We start from the raw sequence: 22501 nt of genomic DNA, 5'->3' as shown, positions 1-22501 counted from the left end.
GGTCTTGGTATTCGTCGGTTCTCAGAGATTCGTTGAACTCTCTCGTTAATACGCTTAACACGTTCGATGCGCAAGAATTTCTACGATTCGTGCGATTCCCCGAGGAAAAATATCGGCGATTATTTCTTTTTTACCTTTAAGCTTCAGCTTTTCAAAAATTCGAAGAGTCCTAGATCGACGGAACACGCGTTACATCGTTCGGAAATGTTGAAGAAAATTCCCTTCTCTTCGAGATATGTTCGACTCCGCGTTGAACGTGTACGTATTTTGTAACGTTGTAACATCCCTTCAAAGTAAAACACGAGCTCCGAAAATCACGTTCTCTCCTCTAGGAGAAGATTCCCTGGCTGTCTGTACTTTCTACGCGCGCACGCTACCAGACAATTCAGAAATGGACATAATGGCAATTTCACATTATAATGTACGGCATTTTGCACGCCGAAATTACCAATATTACATACTTCACGTTACTTTAATTCGAAAACGGCGTGGTGAGAGCTAAATGAAGAAAAAAGAAAAGAAAAAAGAAAGAGATTCTTCTAATCATTTTGCACAACGTATTAGTTTCTCTAATAACATTGTAAGATACGCTCTTCTTTGTAATAAATTTCTTTTTATTTGCATGAATTTTACAATCAATTCTTATTGAGAGTTACAAGTAAATTTGTAATAAATGAAAAAGTAATTTTCCCAGCGATTTGTTTGCGATAAATATTCTGCTGCCTCCGTACAAATTTTCAAGATCAAAGAATCTTGAAAATGGCCATTTTTTAACCTCGTTCGGTTCATCGAACAGCATCTCTCTAGGAATAAAACAAAATGTTGAGAAATTTAGGAAAAACAAGCGCAAAGATGAAAAGGTGTCTTCCCAAAATCTTCTTCAAAATCTTCATCCTCTTCGGATATGGCTAGATCCATCCATGAAATAATTCTGTGGAAATTCTGCCGATGTTTGGACTCGAGCAGATCCAAAGTACCAGGAGAGCTCGTGCCACGCGAGAACAGCAACCAGCAACGCGTTCTCCTACTTGGCACCCGCATGCGTGTTCTATAATAGCTCGCAATCCGGTTTTACTTTCGTCAATTAATACGTAAACAAAATATTTGAAATTATTCGACTGGCTGGAGCGCAATTTTATTCCAACGAAAACGCCATTGTTAGCTTGTATTTCAATTTGATACTTTTTGGTAGTCGACGATGTGGAGCAGCGCGCTGCTGCAGTTTGCTGCTCCAAGTCTCCATTTTCGTCGATACAGTCTGCGTAATATCCAGGTGGCTGTTTCATTTGATACGCGCCATATGCATGCAAACGAAGATCTTGATGACTTGGCGTTGAGAAAAATTCCAATGGAGCAACCTCCGTGCGATGAAATTAAACTCGCCTTGTATCATACTTCGCGTTTTCTTCGCGTGTCAATCGAGATAAATAATTAACTCCGTTCCAATAGCGTACAATAGAACTCCATTTGTAATATCGTGGTCAACAGGGGATGTAGATAGCGATTTAAACGTGTTACCCGGTATATCAGTCACAAGCTATCTTAAAATCCTATAAAGCTAAAATAGACAACGCGTTAATTTCGATACTTTTATCCAAACAATCGAATCGATTTTTATATTCGCATGACGATTACCTCAACGGTGTGCCGACTTTTAACGATAAGTTGTTCATCCGAAGAAGACGAAGATTAAGTGCAACGCGTGGGTAGGTTCGACCTACCCAGCAGTCGCTTGCTTTTTCTTTTTTTTTTCTTTTTTACAAACGTTGCTAACGTTTTCTGTCTACCCAGAGAGAAATTCAGCAATATTTCCTCAGCAAGGAGGAGGCGAGAAATGGCCACTTTTTAACATCCTCTCTCGGCTAATGTAACAACAACATCTTGTTGTACAGCGCCAATGAAATTTCAAAATGCTTTATATAACGCGTACGGTATGGGCATACGAGTTTCCTATGGTAAGCGTTGAAATACTTTGGCGAGCCAGGGTATTTTCACGTGGAAAGTTGTTTCACGTGTCGCGTTTTTGGAAACCTACGCGCGGAGGCATTACCGGGGGCGGCCTACACCGTTCTCCGGAAACTTGTCCACCCACCTTCGACCTCGCCTCTTTGCATTCGCCACACCAACGACTCCGCTGGTGTCGCCAACTGAAACCTGTACCTAACACGGAACGTTTCTGACAGTCTTATCCGGTTATCTCTGCCGTTTCCTTCGTTGTATTCCGCGACCGTACACTTTGAGAATCCGTAGGAAAATTTGTGCTTCGTTACAACCGTGCGTCTTCTCTTCGATAGAAAGTGGCTGTAACGTAATTTGTATCGGGATACGTTCATAGAGACGTTAATGTAGACTAATGTAGCTGTAGGATTAATTCGACGAAGTGGTTGCAATTGGTAGCTACCGTATAATTTGGAAAAGGACGTTGTTAGCTTCTGCTTTTTCTTTTTCTTCTTCTCTTCTTTTTTTTTTAACGTCACGATAGTAGTGCAAAGTATCTAGAAATTATATCTATGTACAATGTTTAAGTTACTGAAAGTCGTAGGGGAAATTATAGACAATTTGAAACAGCTTTAACGATATTTTCCAAGCTCGTGGTTATAGACGTTGGTGAGCGCGTTTTCTTCGAAATTGACAAGATTAATGAAAATGTAAAATTTCACGCGTTTCTGGTATAATTAATTTTCCTACGTAGATAGTACCAAATCGAAGCTGAAGCAACTTCAACTGTATCTGTGTCCACTTATCAACTATATTCGTGACTATTCGATTATATTTCTCTTAACGTTTAATACGTCGATCGAAACAGAAAATTTCCTCCGGTTCGTATCTTTTTCGCCCTTTCATTTAAGCTACTCCGTTACGAACCGTAATTATAAATATCTAACACAGATAGTAACGAACAGAATGTTCATTTCCAGAGCGACAGAATCATTTTTGTAATCGCATTTTTGTAAACGGATATGAAATATAAAGCGCACGCATAATAATATCAATGTGATAGAAAAGCAAATAGGGAAAGCTGTTGTTGAAATAATCGGTTGTAAAAGATCGATAGACTCAAAGTCGTTGGAATAAAAGTGAGTTCGGCCATAAATGGCGATCACTGCCGTCACGAGCTGCTTGGGTCCCCCGCCCTTACCACCTGGCAAGCGGTTTCTGCAGAAGTCCTCGAAAAAATTGTCCTCCACTTATAGAAGCTTTCGCGATCCAGCCGTCGAATCCTGGATCCCTGGCGGTGTCCTCGACATGTCGAAGACGAAACTTCATCCACGACGAGAACGTAGCCCGGTGATTTGCCAGATAAGCAACGGCAATTTGTTCAGAAGCTGCTCCGAGGGCAACTTAAGTGCACGTAAAACCAGTGCACTATTATCCGCTACTCCTCTTGATAAGTGCATCCAGGCGATTTATGGCAGCTGGAAGAATCTCATGCATCGTAAGTGTGACGCTCTGTTCGCGAGACGTTGGTCGACTAGTCGCCATTCAAAATAGATCGAATAAATTACGCGATAAACTGATCGCTCGCAACGTTATAACTGGAGCACCGGTTTTTATGGAAATTCATATTTTTACAGATATAATATAAGGTTAACACTAGAATAGTTAACACAAAGTTATTTCTACCAAAACCAGTGATGATGACTGGTTTTTAAAAAATACGTAATAATAATAGAATATTTTTATATTTATTGATTTATTACTTTCTTACGGAAGGAATTCCATGTTATGTAGTACATTTTTGGTATTATTAACGACGATCCCTAAAATGATCGCTAAACGAGGGTTGACACATTTGTAAAATCGTAGAACCAGTCATTTTCACTGGTGTGGTATTTTTAGCGTTAGCATCTAGCGATCCAGCGATCGATCCGCGATTTTCCTGATAACTGATATCGTCGTATCGAACGATACGCAGTACAAATTTTAAAAACGTGTGGCAAGTTGTACGAAACGAGGAAACTGGTTAATTGGGGTTCGATAAACAGATTGCAGGACCCTTTTACATTTTGACGAGTACCAGTCATTTTGACTGGTATTGGTATAAGTAGCCTTGATGCAAAATTATTTTGAATTTGAATACGTAAAGAACAAAATAAAATTCATTATATTATTCTTTTAGTTATCGTTGCGAAAGTCATTACATCATTGTGGAAAAAAATATAACACGAAGTAGGAATTTTATAATAAAATTGTAAAATCGGTCAATTTTGACTGGTGTGGTAGTTTTAGTGTTAACACTAAAATTGAAATTTAATTAAATTTAATTAAAAATCGTACATTCGTTGTTATCTCGTTCAATCAATTTCTCAATTTTTCTTCAATTTGAATATCTTTAGAATTAAAGACAGAGAATGCGAATGCATAGGTGAAACTTGTTGCCTGTCTTTCGAATCGGAAGTTAGGCCAGCTATTTATAGAGTAGCAGACCTGCGAACAGAGAACACGTTATGTATTTAATTATATTGCTTATCCGTGCATTTGGAGAAAATAAAAAGTCGATAATTTCTTATGCAGTAAGCATTGCCCTTAGAATATCGCGCAGGTACTTAGCTATCGAGTTTTCTAACCTAACTTTAATGGGCCACTCGAACTTCTTTCAGATCCATATGTTCGATATTTCCCGATCGTAAAGCGAGATGGGTCACCCTTTGCTTAATTGTATGGACGAGAGATTGCGTCATTGATGGAAAGCGTGAAAATCAATTTGTTCCGCTCGATTGTATTGAAATTGTGGAATTTCAAATTACAACGTGTTGCACCGTTTCTAAGCACATTCATGCGAGTTCGATGGTATAAATCGAACCATGTGAATATCAATATCTAACGTGAAACACACGATCGTATAATAATATAGTCGATATAATCGTATATCGTCTTTTTTATTTAGTGAACTTTTTACAGTCAATTCTCATTGAGAATTATAAATAAATTATTTTGGCGTGGTACTGTAACTTGGATTATAAGAGTATATAGTATGTTTGACTCTAGTTGAATCTAATGCTTAAATCTAAAGGGTATTGTCCTTTTAATCTGCGGATCTGATCCGTCGTGTCAAGTAATTGGGTAACTAATGGGTTTTGGTGGTTGTTAACTATGTTACTGAATTTCGATATTTCTTCCTTAACTGTGAGTATCATAAGGTCGTGATGTATTGTTAATTACATACGTATATTTGAAACGATTTTGAGATCAGTTTTTTCGTACAACAAAAATCATATTTCATGTTGTACGGCATTCGTATTTATATTTTTATAAAATTCGTATTTCGTTTCGTATTAAAATTTTTCGTATTAAATTTTTAGTCAGTTTCAGAGGTTCTTTTGTAAAATTCATTTTTACCCTGCTCATATTGTAACATATTGTCTCGCTTCGCGGGTACTAAGACATTTATTAATTTGTTGGTATAAAGCTTTCGGAATAATCTTACGGAATAGTTTATTAGTCGTAATGTTAGTAGTATTTGCAAATGGACAAGTTACAAGTTACGAGTCACGGACCTCCTTATTTTTATTATTATCGTATATGACTTTATTTGTTTCACTATCGAACTTCTTGCTGTCGTGCAAGATAGTTTATTCACCAGTTAGCTGTTTCTGACGAGTATACTCGTCACGAAAAAATGGCGACATTTTGTGGTTACGACGGCAATAAAGTTCAAAAATAAAACAGTCGTTTCGTTATAGCTTAATTCTATGTTACAACAGCCACGTATACTCTGTGTCTGACGAATATACTCGTCGTCGCTTACTTTTTGCGTCGCATTTTAGGTACACGCTTTTCAAAGTTTCCAAACAGTTCGCAACAGCTAATTGGTTAATACTCGACGAGTCGTAATTTGTAATTCGTAAAGCTTCGCTAATAATATCAGTTTAGCTGTGCAAAATGGCCAAGGTATTTCCATATTTATGAACAGATAAATATAGAATCTAAAGAAAAAAGAAATGGCTTCTACCGGGGACAAAAGTTGTCGTTAAAAAATGAATCGGGTTGTGTCATACGCGAAGAGGTTCTATTATCAAACTTTACAACTATCTAGTGTTTTATTTACAACTTTATGTAGAAAATGAAACGTTGGAATGATGTCATTAAACCTGTGAATAATTCCATCAAGGGCAGAATAATGGTTTACGTATATGTATATCGATGCTGAAGATGCAAATGGCATATAAATTGCATCGGGAATACAATCTGTTGTAATTAATTCCAGAAACCTGTTCCGTTTCTTTGCCAGCGGTTTCTATGGTTTTATCCTTTTAATGGTATTCAACGTTCAACCGTCTCGTTTGTACCTATCTAGCCACGCTTCTCTAAAAATAACGACACGATGCAGACAAGAACAAATGGCTCGGAATAACAGAGAAACGAATTTAGTTCTCGAAACAGTAACATACTACACCTGTTGGATATTTTCGTCACGGTTGATATTTGCGCTTACAGAACCAGACGGATGCAAGTGGTATTTTTGAAACTTTTCGATTTGGAACAAAGAGGATTAAATTAGAATTGGTTAAATCGTTAGATATAAATGTTCGTGAATAATTCGAATGATCCAACGTTGTGTGAAAGTATCATTTGAAGGCTAGAGAAATTGGCCATAGTCAATTAAGCAAGAAATATTGAAAGTAGTGCCATTGTAACGTCATCACGATGTTAGCTTTCGTATATTCGATAATTTATAAATAAAAAAGAAATGAATTTCGTTGGAGATTTTCGTATACGCTTCTTACCATATGTCAAACATGAAATATAAGTTCATTCTCATGGAGACATTACGTGGAATTCTTTTAACACATTTGAATTCCAAACTCGATATCAGAAAAATGCCACTGGGTCCTTTTGCTTCTAAGTGCCTCGTTTGTCAGTTTATCTTCAACATATTTCACTCTGTTATATTGCATCTATATTTTATCTTTCATTTATTTTATACGACATTTCCAGTCTACGATATGTACGTATGTACTTAATGTACGATATTAACCGAGATATGGCTATTGTTCTTAAAAAAAACGCGATCCGAAGGTTTATTACAGTCTACAATTTCTGTAGTTATCACTCAGGCTGTTCGATGCAAACCACGAACACCTAACCAATACAGAAATTAGCCAATGCCTTCGATCCAAATCCGAAATAGACGTAGAAACGTAAAAAGAGATCTGGAAATGGTCTTGGAAATAAATGGAAATTGATATTCTTCTGGAAAACGTTAAACAAAAATTAGGACGTATATGAATCAGGGATGATAGTTCGCGCTGATGATAATAATCCAAGAGATGTTTGAAGAATAATATACTCAAACGCTGTTTAGAAAAGTTGGTTAAATAATATAATTTTCTATCGATAATTCGTAATATATCCGTAAACAATTTTAAAATTAATTAAAAAACCCAATTTACTATTACTCTATTTGGCTGCATACAGCTTAAACTAATAAATCCATACATTATATATATATTTTTTTTTATCCGGTAGAATATTACAATTCTCACAGAAAATAATATTTTATCGTACATATTTACAAAATTCCTGAACGCCAAGCGTGAAGAAATAATAAAGAAAGGCACGAGGATGATACTCGAGTGTGAATGGCCCGTTGCTGTAAAAACATGGCAACGAGCGTGCCATCTACCCGCACTAATGCCCTCTTAACACACTTATCACCCCGATACCTATTTTGGGTCCACCTGAGGGTCTTTCGAGACGAACAGGTTAAGGCTTTGATCGAACGCAGGGTTACGCAGCAACGCTTTAAGGCTTAAGTAAAGCAAGCGCAAAGAGACCATCTCGCTTAACAGGCATGGGGGTCCCACAGTATTATAACCTAACTTTCGAGACCACTCAACATGGCGACTATAACGGTCGAGCTTAACGAGCGGGATTAGAACAATAGTCATAGCCGACAGTTTACAGGCCCATAAACCACTATGAAGACGATATTACGTTGAATAATTGATTTTCCTATATAAATGTCTCTATTGTCTCCTATGGAAGGAATGCTGTGCTTCTATATTCCTACAAATATCCAGATATTTTGTTTCTTTTTCTTTCTCTTTTTTTATATCAGTCACGATGATCGGACTGTGGATACTCGTGCATTTTTATGTTTTTACGAGCACAGCTAAACAATGTGAAACATAAACGGTATTTGGTTTCATCCACCATATTGTAACGAATATTCTACTCTGGATATTTTATATGCTTTCATGTATTATGCGTATCCTGTGCATTTTGAAATCTTTAAATTTCCTATAAAAACCACGATCTATTATATAATAAATTGTTATAGTGGTTAGAAACAATTGAGCAATTAATTAGAAAATTAAGAAAAAGATTTAAAATATAATATATGCTTTTTAAATATTTAAATTATTTTATAAATATTTCAGCCGTTACGTTAGCGTTTCGAAATTTTACCTCGTTGGAAAAATTTCAGCCATTTTTGGTGGATTAAAATTTTTGCAATTATTCTTCGTAAAAGAGGTATTATCGAAGTACGATTTAGCGGCAGAAAATTTACTTCCAAAATAGATTTTACGCGTCGCTTTAATAGATTCTACATATATTCTAATATCAGTCGCCTTTGTATATTTTATTTTGTTACGTCGTATTGGATTTGTGAGAAAAATAGAAAAGTGTTTAATCTTAAACTTCTGCACAGTAGTGTACACAACTAACCAGTTGCCAAGCCACGAGTTAGGACAACAGGCCAAGACCAACCTAGTTCCACAGGTCTGTCGACGATTACCACCGGATAGGTGGTTTTCTACTACGATTTCATCGGTCGATGTCGACTCTACTGACGCCATCGCATTGCTTCATTCGAACTGGTTTTATGCAATAAGTTACGATTGTTCCCATGTTTAGTTACGGAACATACTTTGCATATTTGTGAAACGGTTAGTTCCAATGAAACAGGGAGGAGTCTATTTAGGTTTTTTCTCGCGTAACAGATCGAAGATCTTCACGTTACTTCGATCCACTTTTGAATCCACTGTTCCATCCACGATCGATAAAAAGATCGAGTCATCGTTGCGTTTATCATTTTACAAAGTTTTTGAAATATACATATTTGTTTAAATATCTCAGTTGTAATGTCTTGTAAAAAGATGAGTATATAACAATATAAAATTAAATACACAGGTATATAAATGTAAATTAATAACAGGTAAATAAATAAAACACAGGTATTGTGATATTGCGTTAAGATGATGTTAAAAAAAAAAAATAGGGGAAGGTATCGATAAAAAAGACAATTTTGTTTAAGATGGAAAGAAATGTCTTTTACACGAAATTAGAATTTTTCTCCGAGAATCGATGTAGATGTGTGGAATTCGTTGTTTGTTTTTTAAATTTAGACGCCTTCTCCAAATTTCCTCGTTCGATAAACCTTCTAAAAATAAAACTGCACAATGTTCAGTGAATCGTTCGAGGAGAGATCGATATTCATACAATTTTTTTTTATTATTTAATTTATACTTTACAATTTGTTCAGCTGGACATTCGGTAAATCTTTCTAGCTATTTATACATGAATATAGAATTTATCAAAACACATCTGTTGAAAAATAATTATATAGTACATTCTAGCCAAATGAGATCGTTTAAATATCTGTCTTACGTACTGTTGCACGGAACAGCTTCTCAAAAGAAAGTTACATCGTCTCAAAATGCACGTGTCCTTTTCAATTTTTTCTCAAGTTAAAGTCATCGGTATTTTTTAAAACAGATAAACACAGACAAACACGAGAGCATCACTTTTCGTCTTTCCTTGTCTTTTGTACGCCAACTGTGACAAAATTAAGATTGAGATATGTTCTAAAGCAATCATTTCTTCCAAACACAAATACCTCGGTACTTTTGTATATAGAATAAAAAAACACGTTACTTGATGGATGAAAAGAATATAGCATTCCGTTTAAAAACATACAGACGACGTTGGAATCTCGTGAAAAAGAAAGGATCTTGGAAAAAGATTCTTTTTACTATGTACTAACTTGGGATAGCGTAACTTTGTCTAAAGGAGTTTTCTTATACAGTCGTAAATCAGGCAGATATCTAGGTGATCCCATTTAGCTGGGATATCCTGTATAGTATCATATTTCCAATCTCCAAGAATAAAAATATACGATATCGTTAGAAACGACGAATCGATCACATAAAACATTCTGCACATCTATGATCTAGCAGAAAAAGAAGAAGAATCATCGGAACACTTGTCACGCTCTTTGTCATATCGTGGTGCGTGTGAATCCTTTGAGATTGGTCGGACATTGTTGTACAGAATGTGAAAGAAACTCGCGCATGCTGAAAATAAACACGTGTTTTTATGTCGAGGGGCTGTTTCGAATGGCGCACTTGTGAGAGCTGTTTGTTTTAAAAGAGAGCAAGGATCTATTTCTGGTTTCTTCTTTCATTCCACGTTTTTTTCACCTCGGCACTTGCCTTCGCTTGTTTAACTCTCTTCTACATACTTCCATACACAAATTTACCTTCCACCAACATCGAGTGTATATATATCAAATAGTAATATTTCTTGTGTCATACGTAATTTATCGTTTTATTTAACGACGTGAATCGTACGTGCATGCGTATGAAACAGTTACCAAACTAGGCAAACACGTGGCAAGGAGTCGTCGTTTTTCCCAGGCGCTGCACGGGCATATTCGGTGTTTGTGTACGTTATCAGTGATAGCAAGTTTATCAATGACAAGATGCGCGAGAGTTTACTTTACAATGCAGATGTTGCGATGCACACGGGGTCAGAAAGTTTTCATATAACGTGTTATCTATCCATCCAACTTACTTGATACCGCGATTTTCGACGTGTTATAAAACTATTTATTATACGAGGAATTATTATTAGAGTGGTATCTAAGTACGAAATGTACGAATACTATAGTAATACTTTATGAGACTCGTGATATCTAATTTCTCATTTTTTATCTCCTTTATTAAATGTCCTCTTTTGAGAACCTCTTTTGAGAAGTTGAAGCGAATCTTGTGGATTTCGATACGATCATAGGCAATCGCTGAATGAAGCGTGAGAATGAGTAAGCCGGAGGAGCGTTTTATCTCGAGTCTTCTTGGTAAGTTCGTACAGCAGCTTTTAGCTAGTAGGTTCGTGTGGCTGTTTATTATTATTTGTGCTTTGGTGTGCCTAATTCTTTCTTCGACCATGGGAATTTTTAAGGGTTTCTTTGTACAGTAGTTTTTAAATATGAACCACGTTGCGTTGGAGATATTCCAATATTTTGATGTTTAACTTTTGACTGCCATGGCCCAGATTTCTCAATCCATTCATATATGTCGAATAATGATTTTATATATCAATAATTTGTTATTTCTGCAAATGAAATTTGCATTTTCTCGTTCTAAGCCGATACGTCGAGATTCCGGTAATTTATTTGTGTTTCTTCCAGTTTAATTCGTCGCCTAAACGAAGTCCGTGCTTCCTAAACGAGTAAAGCGATTTTCTATCTAGATCCCATTTTTTAGACGCACCTAAATCTTGATCCAATTATTTTACTAAAATTTCCCTACAGTTCTTCTCATTTTTATCTTTCTCTATTTTCCTCTTTTTATAAATTATCATTCGTTAAAGAATTAATCGTTCCTCGTATCCAGACTGTTTTATTATTGTTTACACCTCGTTCCTTCCTAGGTTACTTGATTCTTGAGGTTTTTAAAGTACTCTTGTACCTAATTCCTCAAGACTTTGTGACACCACCACGCGCCTCAATACTCCAACGCTATTTGTACTGTGCTTGCCACGTTTAATCGTTTGCTGATTATTGGAAATAGATTTTTACGCTCTACTAGCCATCTTCTGTACTTGTTTCCCCATTGTCCTCATTTACTGTCATGCAACCACCTTGTGTCTTAGCTCTTTCCTGTCCCTCCGTGTTGTAAATACATCAATAATTTACATGCTACTATAAATTAGAAAATTATGTAACAATTATCCAAGTAATTAATACGCCTTTCCCTTACCTTATTTTATTCTATTTTATTTTATTTTATTCTATTGTATTTTATTTTATTTTATTTTATTCTATCGTATTTTATTCTATTGTATTTTATTTTATTTTATTTTATTTTAGATTCATTAGTCTCGTATATATGAAATGATGTAACACTGGCATCTATATTGTTTACATATCATTAGTGAAATTCATTCCAGTAATAATTAGACCAATTGATACACATGTTCCTTCTTCGCTTACGTTATTGCTTGTACGCGTCTTGTGTACTCAATTAACTATTAACGATATTTAATCAAGATATGAATTTCTCGTAATCCTATTATCACATATTTCGACAGTTATACAAAGCGTATGAGTGGTACATTCGAGATCTAAATAAATAGACTTCTAACCGAACGTTACAGCTAAGCTAACACTCGAAATACTTCTTCTTCGTTCTGCTTTTCCTTCGGTAAATTCCATCAAAATTTACAGCTTTGTAGGAACTGCATCTTCGTTTCATCGGATTTTTCTATTTTAAACGATCCTTCGATGATCTTACTTTCCTTACAATTCGACTCGACTTTCTAAACTTCTACGTATTATTGTTGAAAAAATTCTCATCTCTTTGTGGTAAATTTTCTGAAATTTTTAAATCGCTTACCACCTTTCTTTATCTGAAAATTTTCCTGATTTCTGCCGGAGTTTTATTTCTATGGAGATACAATAGCTCTTTTTAAAAGCGCAGTACCGTTGCCAATGCAGCCAATTCTTATCTGGTACGTGTCCATATAACCTTCCTCGCTATCTCTCCTCGTGTGCATATGAATTCAACCTCTGCTTCGCATATTTCTACATAGAAACATATCTTTATGTAGCATAGAAAAAAAAAAAAAATCTATGACTAATATTAACGAGAATATTTTCATTCATATTAATAAGAATATTTACCATCGTTCCATTTGCACGAATATCATATTATTATATTGCATTATATTTGTATTTTTAATTTCGTCATTCGATCCTATACGTCTCAATGATTCGTTCCCAGCACACCTTAATCTCGAGTCATTTTCAATTCGATAGCGTTTCTTCTTCGTTCGAAAATTTCTCGAGTTTGAGAAAAATAAAAATACAATATACGCGATCTTGTCGTTCAACTTTTACTGTACTACGTTATATTCTATTTCTATGTTCTGCTGTTTATTCTATCTCTTAAAACGTTAAAAGTACGTCTTTCGATCGAAGCGAAAGCTATCTTGAGGCATAAAGAATTCAGAAATCACAGCAGGCCAAACACGTATTTATTTGCGTACATTAAAATGTAATTTAGATTGGAATAACTTGAGCAGCGTGACTTATCGCTGAAGCAACGTTGCTGACAATACCAAGTCGATTCGAACTTTGATCGAGCAGAATAGAACGTTTTAAACAAATGAATCGTTCGATTTGGAATCACCCGATATGCTGTATCAGCGTGTACCATACAGTGTCGGTAACAAAACATTTCAAGATTAATTGAACTTCCTACGCCGGCTGTGCGCACAGTATTACGCTCGATTCAGCTTTCGATCGATCGTCGAGGGTAATTAGCGAAATTAATTAAGAAGCTGGATAAGATCAGCGTGATGAGCATTAGCTTTATGACACGGAATAACATCTTACGTATCAAATGACACGTGTTGAATGCGAGTCACGGAAACGCCCACACACTCTCTCCAGCTCTTTAATAGATTTAATTCCGCAGAGATCTCCCACAATTTATCCGCATGCTTTATCAACTTACGAAACTTACGTCCAACTATTGTACCAGCAATTTTATTAGCGTTAGATGTTTCCACAAAAGGCGCATGCTTGGCCATCTATTCGCAGTTAATTATAATTTTATTTATGAATTAGCGTTGTCCCTTCGAGTACTAAATCCTCGTCCGTACGTGTCTTACAGCTTGTGCAACTTCTAGCTTCGCAAGAACAGCACTAGACAGATAAATCAGTATCGATTCGAGCGTCTGTGCTTGAGAATGGATTTGGTTTAGACCAATGTTTTAACAGTCGACTACTCTGATTACGTAGTTATCCGTTCCATTGTGTTACGACAATTATAATATTAATTTTTCTCCTTATGTTACGTAAAGAAACTATTTTTTATTTATGTAATAATTTATATTTATTGTATTTATATATACTTTGTAGCAGGTTTTAATTGTATAGTTAATGTATTCGTGTTTGGACGTGTACAATAATAAGCATCTCGTAGTAATCTTGACATAGATCGCACTAATTTTGCAGTGAAATTTTGTAATTTTCATTTCGATAGAAATGACCTTTTTTATAAAATGTAACTGGAAATGTAGGAAATATTCTCGATTTTTATAAACGCAACGTGTTCTTCGTTCTCAGAAACTGAGATACATTTCCAATTACCAAAGAATTCTCCGTCTTTCGTTGCTCGATCATTTTGATTCAATAATTCTTCCGCAATTGTTCTTAAGAAGCCAATAAATTTGTAATATCAGTTCTATTACTAGCGACTTCATCGTTTCGTTTCCTACGTAAATTATTAGTTGCCTTGATAATATTATTTTGCAGCTAGCTTTCCTCAATTCTTCCTCACGTTCGCGTCTCTTCAGATATCTTCTTTTTGTTTTCTGAAATACTTGATTCATAAAAAGCGTGGAATACGAAAAAAGAAAACGATAACATTATATCGGATATCAAAGCCAAATATTAAACAACTATCTAGTATTTACCTGACTGTGCTGGGTGTTTGGCCTTATTGTATGTATGTATGTATGTGCGTTTGTTTGTCCCATAACTTAAAAACTGCTCAACTGATTCGTGTCTGTCGTGGGAGTCTGTTGTAAGCTATGTGCCCTATTGAAAGAACAAAATGATGGAAGATATAGGATGCAAAGAAAGGTTGATGTGCCTAAATCGCTAAATTCAGCAAAGGAACGTCTCTCCCCTTTTTTTTTATTATAGCGAATTTACCTATAAGATATTTTTAATTGTTAATCATGATTGGGATAATTTTTTGAACGTTACATTTATCTGGAAATTCGGTAACTACATCGGTTATTCAAAAATAAAAAATATCTGAACGTGTACCTGATATTTCCGAGTCAAATACGTACATCTTGTCGTTCTTTATATTTTTATTTATTTTTTTTTTGGTATCGCGTAGTAGAGTATCATTTCCTCAATATTTATTTTATTAACAACATCTATCGAAATATAACATTCGTTTTCTGTCGTACAGATCCAGCAGAGTTGGACAATTCTTTGTTAATATAATTTCTTTTCGAAAAATAATTGCACATCTTCTTAATACAAACTGAAGCTTATAACACAGCAGGAAGATTCACGTAATAGATTTTGCATTCTATAGGTGTATCGCGTACCTGATCTTATTCGTCGTGGAATAATATTCTGCATCATTGGGCTCGCTGTATGAATTGACGCTTGTGTCATCTAAGTTCAGATTACCGTCATGAATTATAAGTAGGAATCATAGCAGGAAGCATTCGCGCAGTAAGCATCCGTTGTGTAAGCTATGTGCACCGTAAGAAAGACCTTGGTGGAACTTATCTTCAAGCTGGCACATTCGCTTTGTATCTTTATCCTGGACAAACACTTTGCATATATGTATGTTTCTGCAGATGTTTCTGCAAAATTACCTTCAGAAAATATACCTAGCAATTATTATTCTGAGAAATACCCAAGTCAACTTATATTTGTCATATATCTTCGATATTCTAGTATTGCCATTTTTTGAGGAATTTACTGAAAAAGTTCGTACATAATCTTTCTTTGCTTTGTAATCAAATATAATTAATGTTATTATCTTGTAGTATTAATTCAATAATAATAATAATATTGATATTTTTCTACATCTTCCATGGGCATACAATACTTACCGACCTCTTTACGTTTAATATTTTTACTACTTCCAGTGTTTCAAAAGATTTCTATTCTCTGATGTTTTAAGACAAACGTCGAGAAGGTTTGGAAATGCATAGAAATCACGTGCTTCTGAAACCTCATCGATGGTAAACTTCGTTAGAATTTTTCTCCATGGAGAAGAAGAAGAGGAGCACCAGAAAGTAGATTCTTTGGTCTCCTTGCGCTTTCAGGTTTCTGTATTTACAGAAACGCTAACGAATTTACACAGTTAGTTGACTTTGACCTCCTCTTCTCTTTTACTCGGCTTTTTATCTTCGTTCTTCTCGCCCTCTGTATTTTCCGTGTTACGGCTTCCATCACGCCTACACGTGTCTCCTCTGTACACCTAAATTCCTAGAATGATCCAACGGAATGACATTAATTACTTCACCAAACACCTATTTCCTTTTAAGGCGTACGTACCATCGAGCCGTTACTTTTTGCCTTGCTCGTTTCGCGTTTTCACAGCTTTTAATCTTCTTGGGACGCGCTAAGTTTGCCAAGAAATTAGCTAGTTGTTTTACTTTAACAAAAATGACCTTCCTCCAGGAGTTAAAAAGATTTTTACGAATAACTGTATTCAGTAGCAAGTGTATGAGTTACGAATGGACTGCGGATGTTCATAATCTTCAAGTAGTTTTTCCTTTTTCTATTTACAAACTAAATAAAAATTTCATAATAGCCATCTTCGCGATGGTCTTGTTAATTCTCTTAGAGAGGAAACAAATTGAAGTTACGTACTTTATTGTTCAAGCTATTAAATCCTTAAATCAGTTGGCACCCTGTTGGCTACCCTGTAAATAGGGAAAGTCCCTATACCAGATTCGATCCTGTACGCTCCTCACTGTACCTGAAAATTCGTGTAACACTATATATGAAACAGAAAAGTACAGTAATAGGGGAGAATAACAGAGAAGGTAGCAACTATAGTTGCACGCAAAAGTATTTGTACGTTTGCCATAGAAAACTTTTATGTCCATATTGCACGTGTTATATAAAACATTTTGAAATTTCATTAGCGCTGTAACGAAGGTCGACTGCCATGATCGTATTGGTAAAGTTTAAACAGACCTGGAAATATACATTAGAAACTACAAAATATTTAATGCAGGTATATATTTCACAGACATCAGAGAAGTATTTGAGCAGTCAATTATTCATTGTATGAACAGTTTTGAGTATTCTGTGTGGCCATCTTTAACACGTATTATATGTTTAAAATGGCTATTCATACAATGTATTAATTCTTTACTAAATATATATTTGTAGTAAGTTGCTCAGATTAAGTTTCTTCTCAATTTATTGGAAGATAACCTAAATCATATTAATCCCTAGACCAGGAAGACCAACAGGGGAAATAACTTCCTACATGCCAATAAGCTTACTGTAACTTCTATATGAATTTTGCGATTGATCTCAAATCTGACCGATATAGTGGAAACAATCATGTCTGATTAAGGTACTGAAGAAATTCAAGATGTTCTATGTAACACATGCAATATAAATGTACAAGTTTTCTATGGTAAGCGTTTAAGTATTTTCATTAGGCACTGTATAGAGACGGATGTACGTGCATGTAGGAATAGATACTAAATATAGGAATGCAGAAAGAACGTTAGACGGAAGGAATATACAAAGACAGAAGCAGAAAGAGGCAGAGATCGCGTTTCAGTGACTAACACCGTTGAAAGTTCGAACGTGGCCAGCCTTGTATCCGCGATGCGTACGTGACAAGAGGCCAGGCACGTGGCAAAACCGTAAAAAAGTGGGGATCGTGGTTGGTATAATTCGCAGTCGAATACCGGCCTTGAGCAGACAAAACTTTTTAGCCTCTACCCGTAATAAATCCACCGCTTTCTGCGATAAGTGTTTTCACGTTTAAACTACTAATGAACTCCAGACCGAACGAAGCAACAGAAAAAAAAGAAAAGAAAAGAGAAAAAAACTGTAGCGAAGTAATTTCGGAAACTTTTTCTTCTCTAGAAAGCGAAGACGTTTATATAGGAATCAATTCCGATACGCTGTTTTATCGACCGATAAAATAGTCGTGATATTAATGGCTTCGCGTAGATATCTCTTTACATAGCCTTTACCGAGAGTCGATCGATGTTTCTGTCTTATTATGATACGATTTTATGTAGAGCATAAAAGTTATATAGATTTTATCGTGAATAGAAATGGCCACTCAAAGTCTCGGCTAATCACGAACTGACGTAATCGTCATTTGCGCATGGTTTATATGGACCTAACCTATAAAAATCTTGTAAAAGGATTTCACAGTACACGTTGTCTCGATGAGATTTTACATTTATTTATTTACTTATTTATGGCTTGAAACAGCTTTTAACATCTAGTACAATTACATAGATCTCACAACTTTAATGCCTTTAATATGACAAAAAGATTGAACACTGAATTATTAGGTTATCTTGTAAGTATGTAATTTCTTGGTATATTAGCTGCAAATATACGACTATCCATCAGTGAATTAATTGTCAGTGATGTTCTGAGATTGTTCGTCATTTTTCTAGTGACTTTTCCACTCTCCGTTAAGCCCCTATCCTGTAAATTAAGCTCCTAAGGAAATCATGTATTATGAGGATCGTATAAAAGTAGTCGTATCACACGTATGCTTTAATGTAAAGCAATTATACTGAATATTCCAAATGAATACAAACATTTACGAAATCGGTATGTATGTTTGCTAAATTTGAATACATACATCATATACATAACCTATTAATTCAGTTTAGTTCCGCTATAGTTGGTTGAGATGCAGTAGTAATACAGAGAAGGGATTTAGAATTATTTATCAGGATATTTCCATATCTCATTTTTTTTTTCGCAAAATGTTACAGTCCAGTATCCGCATACAGATTAATGTTCCAGAATTGATCCCCATTTTCCTTGGGCCAGCAACAGTCAGTACAAAGAGTAGTCTGTGTTGCAATTCGCTCGACGTAGTTCTTGCTGTAATTTATGGTGCCTCAACATTGCCTTATAGTCCAACTTTAGAATGTCTTGCCTTTAATATGTACCGTTTCTTTCACCAACAGCATCTCATTTCCTCGCGATACAAATTATAGGAACAGTATTGTTTTTTGTAAGAAGAATTTTTTGATTTTTTCTCCTTGAAATAATTTACAATTTGTTTGTACATTTCGCCTCTTTTACAGAGTATTAGAAGACAAATAAGAAAAATAAAAAAATGTATCGTATTACAATTTCTTTTGATGTTTTACACAATGCAACGTGACGAACGTATAAATGTATTTAAATACAACTAATGAAATATACGATAAGTATCCATACATCTATAATTCATCTTCTCAGCGTTGTTTATATCGTGTATAAATGTTATACGTAATAAAATATACCAGGCGTTTAACATCGATATTCATTTTATTTCTGCACAGGCTTAGCTTTCTAGTTTCGATGATCGTCGACCATACCAGCAGACAAAATACGCCGGATAGATTGATTTTACGATCGGCTTGATGATTATATGTTATTTGTTGTCGCCTTTGCTGCATCTTTGAGTATCTTCGACATGCATCCGGTTGTTTAGCATCGCATTAATGGTCGTTTCTATGCTATGTTCGCTGCAGTCTTCAAAGTGTTCCGGCATTCTTCATTCAACTTTCAGTACACGTGTGTATCTCCGGGATTTTTATTTATTTTTCCCATCGTTTAGATACGAGAAGTAGTAGACGCGAGGGACGTTAATCTCTTGCCATGTTCCCGAATCTTTGCCCAAGGCTTTTGATATTATTTGACAAACAAGGCGGTGAATTTTATAGCGAACATCACGATCTCTACACGAATTTTCTGTATCTTTTCTAACACTCGTCCTGGATTCATCATTATTATTACTATTATTATTAATAACGTGCGATAGAAACTCTAGTTTACAGTAACACAAAGGTGTGATACATCTATGAAAGATTGAAAGTTGCAGATTAGATCAAGAATCAATGTGGTAAGGATATGGACTTTCTCATAAAAGATTCTATAAAAGGAAAATCAAGTAACAGTGTAATGGCAGATGTTTACATTATCGATCAGGATCACGAGTTTCTAAAATATTATGTATGCTATATACTTTATGGAGAAAACATTTTCTAACTGAATAAAAATTTTACGTACAAACATAATAATTATATATATATATATATAATTAATTGAAAATTCTCATACGATTATCGACGAGGAACAGAGTATTCGTATACAGTGCTTTTCAAACAATTAGTGGACTAACGTGAATGGTTCTATTACATCAATTAAGGGAATGAAAGCAGAGAAGTTATATAGGCTTGATAAATTGAAACGTTACTCAGAGTATGATACTATCATAAAGGTTCACTTTAAGATAATCGTTAGAGGAAGAACGAATAGAAGCAGCAAGCGAGTATAAAAAAGAAGCCAAAGCGATGCACAAAATAATCCTGTAGTTATCTTAAATATTTTGGGAATAAAATAAAATATAATTGGCGTTGTATAGTATTATTTTTGTATCACTTTTTTTATTTAATTCTTTCGGTATTACCGCTTAAGGAAAGGTTCGCTGTTCACAGTTCAGGTTACGAACTTTCCACGTGTTACACATTATGACATATGTAATAATAAAAATTGATAAGTAGATAATCCAAGCAGCTTTTAGAATGCGTCACGTATGCGTGACGCATGGTAGCGAAAGGATTAAATATATAATTATCGGTATACCATAAATTTGTATGCGTTTGTAACAAATTTAAAGCCACAGAGCTGCACAGATGCATATAATATTCAAAAACATATGAAATATCCAAACTGTAATACCTGTTATAATTCTTATCATCAATAGACGAAAAAAATCTCCATCTATATTCTACATCTCTATTTGAGTTCTACAAGTATAGGTTTGCACAAAAATTCACAATCTAATAATTTAATTCCATGAAGACACTGAATGTACAGTTCTCAATGTGAGAACTCTTAATGTACATAAGTTTACAGAAACATATAAAATATTGAAACTGCAGTTCCTGTTATAATTTTTATTATCAGTAGATGGTCAAATCTCCATCTATATTCTACTTCTCTATTTGAGTTCTACAAGTATAGGTTTGCACAAAAATTTACAATCTAATAATTTGACTCCAAGAGGATACTGAATGTACAATTCTCAATGTGAGAACTATTAATGTACATAAATTTACAAAAACATAAAATATTGAAACTGCAGTACTTGTTATAATTTTTATTATCAGTAGATAGTCAAATCTCCATCTATATTCTACTTCTCTATTTGAGGTCTACAAGTATAGGTTTGCACAAAAATTCACAATCTAATAATTTAATTCCAAGAAGATACTGAATGTACAATTCTCAATGTGAGAACTCTTAATGTACATAAGTTTACAGAAACATATAAAATATTGAAACTGCAGTACCTGTTATAATTTTTATTATCAGTAGATGGTCAAATCTCCATCTGTATTCTACTTCTCTATTTGAGTTCTACAAGTATAGGTTTGCACAAAAATTCACAATCTAATAATTTAATTCCAAGAAGACACTGAATGTACAGTTCTCAATGTGCGAACTTTTAATGTACATAAGTTTACAGAAACATATAAAATATTGAAACTGCAGTACCCGTTATAATTTTTATTATCAGTAGATAGAACGAATCTCTATTTATATTCTACTTCTCTATTTGCGTTATAAAAGTATACGTTTGCTTAAAAACGAATAATCTAGCGATTCAGTATCAGAAAGATATTGACTGTACAGTTGTCAATGTGAGAATTTCTAACGCACATAAGTTTACAGAGACATAAAATATCCAAACTGTGGTGGCTTAGTTGGAATTCTTATTATTAGCAGATGAAACAAATCTCCATTTACATTCCAGTTCTCTACTTGCATTGCAAGTTAGCGTTGCATAAGGATTCTCAATCTAGCGATTTAGCACGGAAAAAATACCGTGCATGTAATTCTCAACGCGAGAAAAAAACGAACGTCCTCTCGCTTTGAACATCCATGTCTTCCTATTAATTTTGATATCGAACGTACTATCATAGTACCAAGAAGCAACTTTCAAAGGAAACGATAATAGGTGCATCTGGCGCTTCACGTAACGTCCCGTTTGCTTTGACACCAACAATCTCGCTGATAAAATAATCTCTGTGCTTACTCCAGACCAATGCTCTACATACCTTAGTATGTCTTGGCCTACTTTAATTGTATGTACTTAATGTAGAACGCCTCTGTTCGTGGCTCTCGATACCTGTTACTCCTACAGCATCAAAGGTTTTGTAATTTTGCCCCGGGCTGATTAAGACGTTTTCCTACATTCATACATTTCCTAGTCATTCATCGATCATTTAAATGCAAAGTCCGGCAGGCTCGTTAAACCTAAAAAGCATTTCAACTTCTGATATTTTACACGATACAATTTCATGAATATGCATGTGGCTAATATAATCATAAAAAAGTACATCGATTAGTCAAATTAAGTTTTTACTTTAGGTGAAACTAATTAGAAGGAAAGTACGTTCGAGATAGTTTCCATTAGAATATCGATTTTTATAATATATAAGTATCGGCGAATTTTAC

At 34.8% G+C, this 22501-nt stretch overlaps 1 protein-coding gene and 1 long non-coding RNA gene across 5 annotated transcripts in view; both read left to right on the top strand.

Moving 5' to 3' along the window:
* The window catches only part of LOC100645020 (caskin-1), a 51338-nt gene that overhangs the window by 18613 nt on the left and 10224 nt on the right, over positions 1-22501 (top strand). The gene's annotated exons all lie outside the window — the stretch shown is intronic.
* On the top strand, positions 16075-20504 carry LOC110119710. Of its 3 annotated transcripts, none has more exons than XR_007225817.1 (4): positions 16075-18332; positions 18433-18592; positions 18778-19004; positions 19078-20504. It is a non-coding gene; the product is annotated as an uncharacterized LOC110119710 (long non-coding RNA). The 3 variants fall into 3 exon arrangements; XR_002308206.2 differs by having other exon boundaries at positions 18791-19004; positions 19078-20503; XR_007225816.1 differs by having other exon boundaries at positions 18433-19004.

The sequence above is a fragment of the Bombus terrestris genome, chromosome 11, assembly GCF_910591885.1.
Source record: "Bombus terrestris chromosome 11, iyBomTerr1.2, whole genome shotgun sequence".
Taxonomy (NCBI): Eukaryota; Metazoa; Arthropoda; class Insecta; order Hymenoptera; family Apidae; genus Bombus; species Bombus terrestris.
This window is presented reverse-complemented; position numbering and strand designations above follow the sequence as displayed.